This window comes from Urocitellus parryii, chromosome 5 (assembly GCF_045843805.1).
Source record: "Urocitellus parryii isolate mUroPar1 chromosome 5, mUroPar1.hap1, whole genome shotgun sequence".
NCBI lineage: Eukaryota > Metazoa > Chordata > Mammalia > Rodentia > Sciuridae > Urocitellus > Urocitellus parryii.
In genome coordinates, this window is record NC_135535.1 from 127,899,174 (window position 1) to 127,914,849 (window position 15,676).

Sequence of the window (15,676 nt, forward strand, 5' to 3'; positions counted from 1 at the left end):
TAAAGAATCCTTGAAGTGAAGGATAAATAAAATTAAAAAAATAAATTAAATAAATAAAAAATATATAGAAAGCATAACCAACAGAATAGATTACATGGAAGAAAGAACATCAGATAATGAAGACAAAGTATACAATCTGGAAAATAAAGTCAATCACACAGGAAAGATAGTAAGAACCATGAACAGAACATCCAAGAAATATGAGACAGCATCAAAAGACCAAATTGAGGGAGTTATTGGGATAGAGGAAGGAACAGAGTTTCAAACCAATGGAATGCACAATCTCCTCAATGAGATAATATCAGAAAATTTCCCAATCATGAAGAATGAATTGGAAAACCAAATACAAGAGGCTTACAGGACACCAAATGTACAAAATTAAGGCAGATCTACACCAACGCACGTTAAAATGAAAATGCCTAGCATACAGAATAAGGAAAGAATCTTAATAGCCACAAGAGAGAGGGATCGGCTCACATATAGGGGTAGACTAATTCATATCTCAGCATTTTCCAACCCAGGACCTCAAAGCCAGGAGATTATGGAACAACATATACCAAGTTCTGAAAGAAAATGGTTGCCAACCAAGAATCTTATATCCACCAAAACTAAGCCTTACATTTGATGATGAAATAGAAACCTTCCATTGTGGGAGACCATCCTTGCAAGTGACTGAGTTTCCTCCCGGGCTGGGTGTGAGGCATCAGTCACTTTTAATGTGGCAGAGCTTTTCCTACCCTTCTTGGGTTCGAGAGCATGTCGTGTGGAGGCATGTCTCACCACTGCCCCAAAGATCCAATCATTGCACCTGACCTTGCCACAATGCCCTACTTGACCTTCATTGGATGGGATTTTCCCCAGAATTCTTTGTTTCCCAATAACGTGCTTCCTTTCTCTCACTAGCCTCTTCAGTAAAACCTCACTGCCCCCCTGGGGAGCTTGAGGCTGAGGGTTGAAGAGCTGTCCCAGAGCTGGTTTAAAGGTAAAATGGTGTCTGTGTCTTTAATTTAAACTCCCTGAGGATTTTCCCCCATGTCTGAACCATTCCTGTCTGCACTGGCCATGGACCAAATTCCATGATAAACAAAATAATTTACAACTAGAAAGTCTGCACTATAGAACATCCTCAGCAAAATATTTCATGAAGAGGAAATAAAAAACAATGAAGAAAATCAGCAGAGGGAGATATCACACTAAAGTTAAATCTATTTATAGGAGAAACTGAGACACATTAAATGCCAAAAATAAACAAAAATGGCAGGGAATACAAAATCATGTCTCCATAATAACCCTGAATGTTAATGGCCTAAACTCACCATTCAAAAGACATAGACTAGTATATTAGATAAGAAAAAAAAAAGACCCAATAATATGCTGTCTCTCCAAGAGAGTCATCTCATAGAAAAAGATATCCACAAACTGAAGTTGAAGGGTGGGAAAAATCAAACCACTTGCATGGACTTCAGAAGCAAGCAGGGGTTTTCATCCTCATGTCAAATAAAGTAGACTCCAAGCTAAAGTCAATCACAAATGATAAAGAAGGACACTACATACTGCTCAAGAGAACCATACACCAACAAGACTTAACAATTATAAATATATATGCCCAAACAATGGAGCATCTATGTTCATCAAACTCTTCTCAAGTTCAAGAGTCAAATAGAACGAAACACAATAATTTTGGGTGACTTTAACACACCTCTTTCACCACTGGATAGATCTTCCTAACAAAAACTGAACAAAGAAACTATATAGCTCTATAATAAATCAATAACTTAGACTTAACTGACATATATAGAATATTTTATCCTTCAATGAGAGAATACACTTTCTTCTCAGCAGCACATGGGTCCTTCTCTAAAATAGACCATATAATATGCCACAAAGAAACTCTTAGCAAATATAACAATGTAGACACACCACCATGCATTTTATCAAATCATAATGGAATGAAATTGGAAATCAAGAACAAAAGAAAAAATAAAAATTTCTCCATCACCTGGAGACTAAACAATATGCTATTGAACAAACATTGGGTTACAGAAGACATCAAGGAGATTAAAAAATTTCAGAGGTAAATGAGAACATAGACACAACATATCAAAATCTCTGGGTCACTGAGAAAGCAGTACTAAGAAGAAAATTCATTGCATGGAGTTCATTCCTTAAAAGAAGAAAAAATCAACAAAAAATGACCTCTCACTACATCTCAAAGCCCTAGAAAAAGAAAAACAAATCAATAGTAAAAGCAGTAGAAGTCAAGAAATAATTAAAATTAGAGCTGAGCTCAATGAAATCAAAACAAAAGAAACAATTGAAAAATTGACAAAACAAAAATTGGGTCTTTTTAAAAATAAATAACATTGACAAACACTTAGCCATGCTAATGAAGAGAGAGAGAGAGAACTCAAATTATCAGCATATGTGATGAAAAAGGTAATATCACACAGACACTACCGAAACACAGAGGATAATTAGATTATTTTGAAAACTTATACTCAAATAAAATAGAAGACATTGAAGGCATCGACAAATTTCTTAAGTCATATGATTCGCTCAGATTGAATCAAGAAGTTATAAATAATTTAAACAGACCGATATCAAGTATGAAATAGAAGATGCCATCAGAAGCTAACCAGTTGAAAAACCCAGGACTGGAGAGATACACAGCATAGTTCTACAAGACCTTTAAAGAAGAACTAATACCAATACTCTACAATTTGTTTCAGGAAATAGAGAAAGAGGCAGCACTTCCAAACTCATTCTATGAGGCCAATATCACCCTGATCCCAAAACCAGGAAAAGGCACATCAAAGAAAGAAATCTTCAACCAATATCTCTATTGAACATAAATGCAAAAATTCTCAGTAAAATTCTGGCACATTGAATACAAAAATATATCAAAAAGATTGTGCACCATGATTGAGTGGGATTCATCCCAAGGATGTAAGGTTGGTTCAACATACAGAAATCAATAAATGTAATTCGTCACATCAATAGACTTAAAGATAAGAATCATATGATCATCTCAATAGATGCAGAAAAAGCATTCGACAAAATACAGCACCCTTTCATTTTCAAAACACTAGAAAACTAGGGATAACAGGAACATATCTCAACATCGTAAAGGCTATCTACACTAAGTCTCAGGCTAACATCATTCTACATGGAGAAAAATTGAAGGCATTCCCTCTAAAAACTAAAAAAAGACAAGGATGCCCTCTTTCACCACTTCTATTCAACAGAGTTCTTGAAATGCTGGCCAGAGCAATTAGACAGGTGAAAGAAATTGAAAGGATATGTATAGGAAAAGATGAACTTAAATTAGCACTATTTGCTGATGATATGATTCTATACCTAAAAGACCCAAAAAGCTCCACCAGAAAACTTCTAGAACTAGTAAATTAATTCATCAAACTAGCAGGATAAAATCAACAACCATAAATCAAAGGTATTTCTGTATATCAGTGACAAATCTTCTGAGAAGGAAATGAGGAAAACAACCCCATTTACAATATCCTCAAAAAAAAAGATACTTGGGAATAAACTTAACGAAAGAGGTGAAAGATCTACCCAATGAAAACTACAGGACCCTAAAGAAAGAAAAGAAAGAAGACTTTAGAAGATGGAAAGATATGTCTTGTTCTTGGATAGGCAAAATTAATATTATCAAAAATATATTATTTATGCAAGTCCCTTTTCAAAGTCCCTTGTAAGTATTTGATTAGCAAATATCCTCTTCTCATCCTGTGGGTTATCTATTGACATTCTCAATGGTGTCCCTTCATACCATTTCAATTTTTAAAATGTCCAGATTGTTTTGCCACCCTCATGCTTTGATGGTATATCTAAAAATCCTTTGGCAATTCGAGGTTATAAAATTGACCCCTACATTTTCTTCTAAGAATTATAAATTCACATGTTGAATTTTCACCAAGTTTGAGTTAATTTTTGTGTATTCAACTTTATTCTTTTGCATGTGCATATCTAGTTGTCTGAGCACTATTCATTGAAGACCCCCCTTTTTATCCCATGGGTTATCACCTTGATACCTTTGTCAAATATCAATCAATCAAAAATGGAAGGATTTATTTTATTCCAATCTTTATTATTTTTCCTTTCTTCCACTCTGAGTTGAGTTTACTCTTTCTTTACAAGTTTATTAAGGTGAAAGATTTGTTTATCAATTTGCTACATTTCTAATTTTAATATACACACTTACTGCTGTATATTCCCCCAAGTATTGATTTGGCTGCATCACATAAGATCTGATATGTTGTGATTTTATTTTCAACCATATTCCAGAGTTTTCTAATATATTGTGTGATTTCTTCTTTGATTCACTGGCTATATGATTTCTTCATAGGTGTGGATTTCCAAAATTTCATTTTGTTATTGATCTCAAGTTTCATTCCACTATGGATGGACAATATATTCGGTATAATGTTATCATAACAAAGGGTACACAAACTTAGAGCTTAGACAACACCATTTATTATCTTACAGTTCTGTAGGCATGGTCCTACTGAGTTAAAAACGAGTGGCATGAATTTGTATTCCTTTCTGGAAGCTCTAGGAGATTTCCTTTGTTCATTCTGGTTGTTGAGAAAATTAACTTCCCCTCCAGCAGATCTCCCTGGCCCAGACCTTGCTCCTACCTGCCTCTCAGTCAGGTGATGGCTAGGATTCACCTTCTCAGCCATGTGTAGGGCTCACTGCTGACTTTTCTGGAGAGAGTGCTCTGTGGCCTCTGCTGGGAACTCTCCCAGTTCCACTGCTCACAATGTCCTGCACTTTGCTGCTTCTCATGTTTGCTTCTTCCTTCCCCCATGTTACCATCCAAGGCATCTGCACTGACAAGAGCAGGTGACTATCTCAGGATTGTCCTGGGGAAGCTAGATGGTGCCTTAGGCACCTGTTGGCTGTCTAGAAAGGTAAGGGTTGGTTGTTTGGTTCTGGAGAAGTGGTTTGGACCAGTCCTTTCAGAGAGTAGCTGTGATTCTTTGGTTTCTCAGCTGCCCTGTGGTAAGTGCCTTATCCACTTCTCTAAGATTGTTGTGAGGGATAGCGGGGGTTCCGCCCAGCCTTGAGATGCATGGAAGGGCCATTGGCATAGGTGCCAGTGTTAATGAAGTACTTGCTTATGACAGAGAAAGTAGTAAAAATTGATATTCTAACAGTTTGAGGAGGCAAGTCAATCCCCACATTTTGGGAGGGTTATATTGAGGATGGAAGTGGTTCAGTCAACCACAGCTGGTTTGCTGCAAAACATCAGAAAATTAGAGATTCTCCCCTTACCTTTCTGCAAAAATATGAATAAGGTAGGGTCCTAGAGAGGGCCAGAGAAATGGTTTCCTGAGTAAAGAAGGTCCCCACTTGCAAACCCAGTCATTGCCTCACACGGATCCCACATGGCATCCTCAATGCCAGAAGACAAGCCCAGGTAATCAGGCCCCACTTGGCTGGGGTTGGAACATGAGCTGAAGGGTCTGAACATTATCCAGACTGGGAAGCCAGGAAAGAAAGGAAGCAGCTCAAGTCCCCTGTGTATACCAGGTCAGTCTCCAGGACTGAGGAGATCGCTGGATCTCCTTCAATTCCTAATGTCTGAATTGTCAACTGTGACTCCTATAAGCCTCAACAGAATCCTATCGGAGGAGGAGCCCCTGCACTTCCATTTCCTACCCATGTTGTCAGCGGTGGCAGCCTTGATTCTGGTCACAGTGAGCCAGGGAGGAGTCCCTCAGCCTGAGGGAAATAACACACCCTTTCCCTGTGAGCCATCTCACAGGGTCTGTTGGAAGGGGCTTGGTACCTTGCAGGGCCAGCATGGTGACAAGTACTTGGAGGGTGAGGACATCTTTCTCCCAGGGTTACCTGTGTGGGTGCTCTGTGGCTCTTTGAGAAAAGCAGCCAATGACCAAGTGGCAGCCTAGCCATGGAGTCACTCATTACCTATGGGGTCCTGGGAAATCAGCCTCATCCTTTTATGATTCAGAATCTCTCACTGTAACATGACTGTCTTTGTACCCGCCTTGCCAGGTGAGATGAGGATGAAGGGAAAGTTGGTCGACTAGATGCAACAACAGAGGATGAGTGTGATGCGCATTTCCAGGATAAGCAGAGACATAGCTAAAGTGCTCCCAGCGCGCTCAGGGCTCTTGATGCAGTCCTGGCTCCTTCAAGCTATAGCTCTCTTCCTATGTCCCCCCTGCAAAGGCTGGGGGTGGGCTTCAGAGCACCTCTGCTGATCTATGGGAAAAAGACCAGGGTTAAGGCCAAGCCAGGTTGTCTGAGACCCTTCACCCACAGGGAAAGTTCATTTTGATCATTCATTTCCCTCATCCTCATTAATTAGCTTTCCATTGTAACAAAATAACTGAGATGATCAACTTAAATGAAGAAAAGTTTATTTTGGTTCATGTTTTCAGAGGTTCAGCCTCTTGGCCCTATTGCTTTGGGTCTTTGGCAGCAGCACAATTCACATTAGTCAAATTATTGAACTAGCCTAAGTGAATGGGGAAAGAAAACGTGGCATATATACCCGATGGAGTACACAGCACAAGGAACCCACTCACCTCATGCCAACCAGCAAGCAAAGGGCAAAATGGGGAGTGGCTGGGGTCCCAACATCCCTGTCCTTACACAGCCCCAGGGACCAAATTTTCTTCCACTGGGCCCCACCTCCTCAACTTTCCACCACCTTCCAATAGCACCACAGAATGAGGAACAGCTCTTCAGCACATGGCCTTTGGGGGACATTCAATATTTAGACTATAACACCTTGATCACCTCCACTTTATCGTTTGCATCTAGTAATTGTCCCATTTTAGATATTGTGTAAGTGGGTCACATTGGCCTTTTATGTCCAGCATATTTCACTAAGCACAATGTTTGCAAGGTTCTGCAGTGTAGCATCCATCAGAATGTCATCCATGGTTATGGCTGAATTATATCCCATCGTATGTTCATGTTGTTGACCCATCATCTCATGATGGATAATTGAGTTTTTTCTACACTTGGCTATTGTGAATAATGCTGCTGTGAAAAATCTGTATATGGGTCTATGTGAGTCTGATCTCACTTCTTTTTGGGATAGTCCAAGAGTCATATTGCTGGATCATATAGTGACTCTGTGTTTAGCCTTTTCAGGAGATGTCAAATTGTTTCCCACCATGGTTGTATTATTTTACATTCCTTCCCCAAACCCACTGTCTTTGTTTTCTTTTGTTGTATTTATTTATTTATTTGCTTTTTATAGTAGCCTTTCCAATGGATATGGAGTTATATCTCATTGTGATTTTCCTTGGCATTTGTCTAATAAATATTTATATCATCTTTTTATGTGCTTCTTAGCTATTTATGTATCTCCTTCAGAGAAATGGCTATGCAAGTCTTTTGTTCATTTCTTTCTTGTTCTTTATTGATTGTTGTTTGCTTTTTATTGCTGAGTTGTGGGACTTTATATCTTTCTGGATTCTTATCCCATATGAGTTACAGAATTTGCAAATATTCTCTTACATTTTGTGGGTTATCTTTCACATATTTTTTTTATTTTCTTTCGGAAATATGGTCATTTGTTGTTACATATTTATACATGCCACAATACACAATATAAGGATGTAATTTGGCCAATATCACTAACCAGCACATGCCCCTCCCCCCCTCAACTCCTACCCTATTGGACCATTTTCTCATGTGATTTCCCTTTGATTTTTATAAAATCTGTTCCCACCTTTCTCTTCCTTTCTCCTCTTTAGGTCCCTCATATTTCAGAAAACATGTGACCCTTAACTTTCTGAGTTTGACTTATTTTACTTGGCACAACAGTCTCTAATTTCATCTGTTTTCCTGCAAATGCCATAGTTTCATTTTCTTTATGGCTGAATGAAACTCCATTGGGTATATATACCACGTTTTCTTTACCCATTAACCTAGGCTAGTTCAATAATTTGACTAATGTGAATTGTGCTGCCATAAACATGGGTATGCATGCATCACTATGGCATGAGGACTCTAATTCTTCAAGATAAATATAGAGGAAATGTATAGTTGGGACACATGGTGGTTCTTTGTATGTTCTAGATATTAATCTCTGTCAGAAGAGTAGCTAGCAAATATTTTCTCCCATTTTATAGGTTCTGTCTTCACATTCGTATTTGATTTGTGGGGGAGAAGCTTTTTAATTTGATACCATCCCATTTATTAACTCTTGGCATTACTTCTTGAGTTTTAGGGGTCCCATTGAGAAAGTTGTTGCCTGTGCCTATAAGCTGGAATGTTGACCCCAAATTTTCTTCTAGGAGATGCATAGTTTCTGGTCCTATTCCTAGGTCTTTGATCCATTTTGAATTGATTTTTGTGCAGGATGAGAGATAAGTGTCTAGTTTCATTCTACACATAATCAATTTAACCAGCACCATTTGTTGTAAACGCTGTCTTTTGGCACCCTTGTGAAGGATCAGATGACTGCCAATGTGTAGGTTTGTCTCTGTGTCTTCTATTCTGTACCATTGGACTGTATGTCTGTTTTTATTTCAGTACCATGCAGTTCCTGTGGTATAATTTCAGATCAGGTATTATTATGCCTCCTGCTTCACTTTTCTTGCTTATTATTGCTTTGGCTATTCTGAGTCTCTTATTCTCCCAATGAATTTTTAAGAAATTATTTTTCTTTTTTTTATTGTTGGTAGTTCAAAGCATTACACAGTTCTTAATATATCATATTTCACAGTTTGATTCAAGTGGGTTATGAGCTCCCATTTTTACCCCGTATACAGATTGCTGTATCACATCAGTTACACTTCCATTGATTTACATATTGCCTTTCTAGTGTCTGATGTATTCTGCTGTCTGTCCTATTCTCTACTATCCCCCCTCCCCTCCTCTCCCCTCCCCTCCCCTCCCCTCTTCTCTCTCTACCCCCTCTACTGTAAATCATTTCTTCCACTTGTATTATTCTTCTCTTACCCCTCCTTTCCTCTTATATGTAATTTTGTATAACCCTGAGGATCAACTTCCATTTTAAGAAATTATTTTTCTAATTCTGTGAATAATTTTATTGTTATTTTGATGGGACTTGCATTGAATCTATATGTTGCTTTTGGTAGTATGGCCATTTTTTAAATATTAATTCTGCCTATCCAAGAAATGGGCTATTAACAATTCTAAGGTCTCCTTCAATTCCTTTCTTCAGTGTTCTATAATTTTCACCTTAGATTTCTTCTACTCCCTTCATTAATTAATTAACAAGCATATATGCCTATTTTTTGAGGTTATTATGAAGAGAATGGTTTTCCCGATTTCTTCCTTGGCTGAATTACTGTTGGAGTAGGAAAGCTGTCAATTTATGGATGCTGATCTTCTATCCTGCTACTTTGCTGAACTCATTTATAAGCTCTAAAAGTTTTCTAGTGGAGTTTTGAGGGTCTTCTAGATGTAGGAACATCTCTTTGGCAAGAAGAGATAGTTTAATTTCTTTTTCTGTTTTTATCCTTTTGATTTTCTTTTCTTGCCTGATCCCTCTGGTTAATGTTTTATTGTATTATATTTAATAGGAGTGTTGAGAGTAGACAGTTCATCTTGTTCCTGGTTTTTGAGGAAACACTTTTAGTTTTTCTCCGTCTAATATGTTGTTATCTTTGAGTTTGTAATAAATTACCTTTATAATATTAAGGAAAGTTCTTTCAGTCCCTAGCTTCTGCATCATTTTTACCATTAATGAGTGCTGAAGGCCTTTTCTGTATTTATTGAGATGATCATAAAATTCTTGTGCTTAATTCTGCTTAAGTGTTCAATTACATTTAATGTTTTGAATATGTTGAACCAATCTTTCATGCCTGGAATGAAACCAACTTGATCACAGTGTATTTTTTTATGTGTTTACAATGCAGTTTACTAATATTTTATTAAGGATTTTTATACCTATGTTCATTAGACATATTTGCAGTTTTCTTCCTTGATGCATCTTCATCTGGTTTTGGTATCTGGGTGGTACTGGCTTCATAAAAAGCATTTGGGAGTGTTCTCTTCATTTCAATTTCATGGAATGCTTTAAGAAAGAATGGTTTTAATTCCTCTATGAAGGTCTGGTAGAATCTGGCTGAGAATCCATCAGGTCCTGGTCTTTTCTTTTTGGAAGGCTTTTAATTTCTGTTTCAATTTCATGGCTTGATATTGGTATATCTGGATTTTCTAGATCTTCATAATTAAATTTGGGTAGGTCAGATGTGTCTAAAAAATAGTCAACGTCTTCAGATTTTCCAGTTTATGAAGTATAAATTTTCTAAATAGGTTCTGATAAAATATGGATTTCAGAAGAGACTGTGATGATATCTTCTTTTTCATCTCTTTTTGTTTATTTGGGTCTTCTCACTTTCTTTTGAGTATTTTGGCTGAAGTTTTGCCAGTCTTATTTATCTTTTCAAAGAACAAACTCTTTGTTGTATTGATTCTGTGTAATTATTTCTTATCAATTTTGTTAATTTCTTCTCTGATCTTAATTATTTTCTGATTTCTACTGCTATTGAAGTTAGTTTTTTCTTCTTTTTCTAAGGCCTTAAGGTAGAATATAGGATTATTTACTTGGAATCTCAATAATTTTTTTTTTAATGTAGGCACTCGGTTCTATAAAGTTCCCCCTTAGAACCACTTTCATGTAGGCATGATGGTGCATGCCTGTAATCTTAGCAATTTTGTAGATCTAAGGTTGGAGGATCACAATTTTGAAGACAGCTCCAGCAACTTAGCAAGACACAGACTCAAAATAAAACTAACAAGGGCTGGATATTTGAGTCAAGTATTAAATGTCCTGGATTCAATCTCCATTACAAAAAAAAAAAAATGCTTTGGTACTGTCCCAGAGATTTTGATAGGTTGTATCTCTGTTTTCATTCATTTCTAAGAGTATTGTTCAATATCCATGTGTTTATGTGATTTCTATTATTTCTTTTGTCGTCGATTTCTAGTTTCATTCCATTATGATCTGATAAGATACATGGGATTCTATAGATTATTTTTGTATTTGATAAGATTTGGCTTCTCCCAAATAAAACCGGGTTTGAGGAGTACTCTTTTCCTTGCCTGCCGTGCCTCCTTTGTGGGAGCTGGGTCAGAGGAGCCATCACAAAACCCAAAGAAAAACATTAATAATAATAATAATAATAATAAAATATTTTAATGTGAAAAAAAGGAAAAGATTTCCTTTGTGGCCTAGAATATGATCTGTTTTGTAAAAAGTTCTATTATGACTGAGAAGAAGGTAAATTCAGCTGTTTTGCATAGAATATTTTGTAGATGTTCATTAGGTTGGTTGATTTGATTAATGCTTTTATCTAGGTTGAGATCTTTATTGAGTTTACATGTTGTTGTCCTGTTTATTGGTGATAAGGGCGTATTAAATTATTTGTCATTATTATGTTGTGGTCTCTGTGGGGTTTATGTCATGAAGCATTTTTATTTATGTAATTGGGTGTGTTGACATTTGGGGAATAAATGCTCAGTATTGCTCTATCTTCCTGTTGAATTGTTCCCTTAACCAGAATGTAGTGGCCTTCCTTGTCTCTTCTTTGCTTGAAATCAGCTTTGACAGATATGAGAATAGTTACTCCTGCTTGTGGTTTGTTGCATGAAATATTTTTTCTATCCTTTTTCCCTAAGCCTGTGGATGCCTTTGCCTTTAAGATGATTTTCTTATGAGTAGTATATAGTTGAATATTGATTTTTAAATTTTTGTTTGTTTAATTAGTTTTACATGACATTAAAATTCATGTATGCACTTTGATATATCATACATAAATCGGGTATAATTTCTCATTTTTCTGACTGTACATGCTGTTCTTTCAGTTTACCTGTATATTTTAATTGTTGAGACTATTAACATTCAGTGTTAGTATTAATATATGTTTGTGGTTTCCTGACATTTTGATTTTTTGCTATATTTTATCCTGCCTTGATTCGCATTTAATGTGTTATTCTTCTATTGACCTTCCTCTGACCTTCCCTAGAACTTTGGGAATTGTTTTTTATTTCCTTTGTGTGCACACAGTATTCTTTAATTGTGCCAGCTTGGTGTTCATGAATTCCTTTAGTTCTTTTCATAGAAAAGAGCATTTTTCATGAGATAGTTACAGAAAACTTTTCCCATTCCAAAATGAGATAGATATCCACATACAGGAGGCTTATAGGACCTCAATTATACCCATTCAAATGAGAAGCTCTCCAAGACACATCATAATAAAATGAAAAATATATAATTATTTATTATTATATTATATAAGTATTTTTGGGCTTTCTATTTTGATCATTGGTCTGCATGACTATATTCAAGCAAATTACCACAGTGTTTTAATTAATTTTGTAATAAATTTTGAATCAGAAAATGTGCATACTCCAAGTTAGTACTGGTCTTTTAAAGTATATTATGGCACTTTGATATTCTATAAAATTTATGGATGAGTTTTTCTACTTCTGAAAAAAAGTACCATTGGGGTTTTAATGAAGATACATTAAATTTTTAGATAGTTTTGACTGGTGTTGTCATCTTGACAAAATTTGTCTTGAATCTGATATTTTCCCATTTCTTTTTTTTTCAATTTTAATTGTTTATTGACACAGTATCAACTTTCTTATGTACACATAAATAGTTACAGACCTTAAATATCCACATGGCAAAACATTTGCCTCTAAGGAAAAAAAAAAACACGAATTTTTGTGATAAACAAGCTTTAATACTGAAGACAGATGCTGAGACAATTTTGCATCTAAGGTTATTACAGTCTACATTGCTATTCTCACTCTAAGAACTCAAGTAATTAAGGAACCCTTGCCTCACCACAAAAATGAAACACATGTTTTCAAACCAAATGGAAAATAATTATAAATAGGTAAGATAAATAAAATTTCTGACAAATTTAATCACAGCATCATTCCCTTTTTAAATTTTTTTTAGTTTTATTTTTAATTAATAAGTCGTATATACAATGTGTTTAATATATGGATACATTGTAGAATGATAAAATCAGAATATTTATCCTTTCCATGTGGTAAGAACACACAAAATTCCTTTAGTTGTTTTGAAATGTACATTAACTATTTAATTACACAACAGAACATCAGAACTCATTTCCAACTTTGTAGTCTTTTCCCCACCCCACCCCGACTTCTCCAACCAAATTCAGGTTATCTGGTAATCACCATCCTAAGGTCAGAATTTGATTTTGATCAGATTAAATGAGATCAAAGGGCATTTAATCTCTGTGCATGTCCTCTAGATTCACCACATTCACTTTAACAAATGGTAGCATCTCCTTTGTTAAGGCTCAATAATACTCATTGTGTTTACATACTTCTTCAGTCATCTTTTGGACACAGGCGGTTTCCATGTCTTGCCTGTTGTAAATAACACTGCAGCAAACCCAGGAGTGTGCACAACCCCTCACCATACTGACTTCAATTTCTTTGGATATATACTCCAGTAGTGGGGTTGCTGGACCATACTATAGTTCTGTTTCTTAAGGAATTTTCATACTGTTTTCCAAAATGGCTGTACTAACTTACAAAACCAGAAAAGGTAGATCAAGTTTCCTTTTCCCCTCCACATGTCTCCTGCACTTGTTATCTTTCATCTTTTTGAAAATAACCAATCTAGCAGGTATAAGGTTCTTGTGGTTTTCATTTGCATTTCTCAGACTCTTGTGCTGTATAAGTACCAACGTGTTAACCGGTTGCACCACTGGAGCATCCACTCGGAATCTTCTATCTGTTGAACATTTGTATGTCTTCCTTCGAGACATGTCTCTTCAAATCCCTTGACCAAGTTTAATAGGATTGTTTGTTTTGCTATTGAATACTTAGTTTCATGTCTACAGCTCATATAAAAAACACTGATGAAACTCTTCAAAGAGCCTTCATATTACTCTAATGTAAATTATACAGATATCCATATATATAGATATCTCTTCATATCTGTATGAAATTTTTATTTTGAATGAGAAATATCTGTTCCTCTTCTTTTTTGATAATATCCCAATTATGAAAATGTTCTAATTTCTTTTAAAAGATCACTTTTTGCAGGATGCACACGCTAACTACTGTGAGAAGGGCATCTTCAATTTTTTTAGAAACTTTCTGTGAACATTTGTTTTACTAAGTTTTAATTCTACCAATTAAAAAGTCAGTCCCAGAAATTCATGAGGCTGAGCCAGGGGTACTGCCAAGTGAGAAGTCAGTCTCAGCAACTTAGCAAGATTCATCTCAAGAATAAAATGAAAAACAGGGCTCAGTGATGAGAGACCATGAATTCAATCCCAGTACTAGGGGGTGAGGGAGAGGACATTTCATTCCTTTTTTATTATCCTTGGTCATATGAAATCACCAAACTCTTTAATCATTTAATATTCAATTGGCTAGAGTTTTACTGACACTATATAATCAAATGTTTTCAAATTTACTTTCTAGTTTTTCACACTCGCAGTTAATACTCACAGGAGCACACTTAAAGGTCACCTGAACAGAAACAATACAGTCTGAATTGAGAAAAAAAAAAAAAAAAAAGAATTAAACTATGTTACATTTTGTAGTGACCTATGCAATCAATGTTCCCCGTGAACTTTACTTTTTCTTAAATGATATTTTTTAAATAACATCCAGTGTTATCAGAACGAAATGTTTTCTTTTACCATAATTAAATGTATAAAACAAACTGAAAAAGCAAAAACACAGAGCCACTTCTTCCCCACTGCCCAATATGATCATTTGTCAACTCTTGTTACACCAGGCTGGGCAGCAACATTCAACAAAAATACTAGAATAATCTCTAAGCAAAAAAAAGAAATGCATTAACAATAACTTCCCGATCTTTAAAGCTCTTCCATTCATGTTTTAAAATAAAACATGGTTCCACAAAGGTCTCACATCCCAAAGAATGATTTCTGGGAAGCCTCCTACAGAAATTCATCTTTTGACTTGTTATGTTTTCCCTTTCCAAAGACTTCCAAAAGGAAGTGAATGCTCTTTCACATTCCTTTCAATTATAATGCAGTCTCTCCTCTGATGAAATTGGACCTACTGGGATACTTCCTTTTTAAAGGACTCCCTTCACCCAAAGGCTTTTGAAGCAGTCAGGTTACTAAACTGAAGAGTTTGGAAATCAAATTCAGAAGTTTCTGACGGAAATTTACTTTGTCTCCAAATCTCCTGAGTTGAATGCCAGACTCAAGTTCCACCTCTGTTAATGCTGATGCTGGGGTCGCTGGGGTGGCTGGGGGCAGCTGCTCGTTCTTCCACCCCTTCTTTCCAGGCATCTCCATAGGTGTGACCTCTACTACAGAACCCAGAGAATTCAGTCTATTTTCAATTTTCCTGAGCTGAGTGACACACTCAACTTCCAGTTCTAGCGCCCGTGCGGGGTTCCGTGGCGCGCGCTTACGCGCCTTCTTTCCAGGCATCTCCCCGAGCGCCGCCGCGACCTCAGCTGCAAACCCGGGGAACTCTGTCCCCCGACTCAGGAGCTCAGGCTTCCGCAGGACGCGAGCTGCACGCCGGGCCGGCCAGCGGGACAGAAACACCGGGCGCGCCGAGTTCCTGAGGGCACTCTGTGCCGGGATCCTCAGAGCTCCCGCGCGGAGGTCACTCGCGAGACATAGGGGCCCATTTCTTTATGTCTAAATTATTTCAG

At 36.6% G+C, this 15,676-nt stretch overlaps 1 pseudogene; it reads right to left on the reverse strand.

Moving 5' to 3' along the window:
- Positions 1 to 15,119: 15,119 nt before the first annotated feature.
- On the reverse strand, positions 15,120 to 15,302 carry LOC144254806 (phorbol-12-myristate-13-acetate-induced protein 1 pseudogene; annotated as a pseudogene).
- Between the last annotated feature and the right edge of the window lie 374 nt (positions 15,303 to 15,676).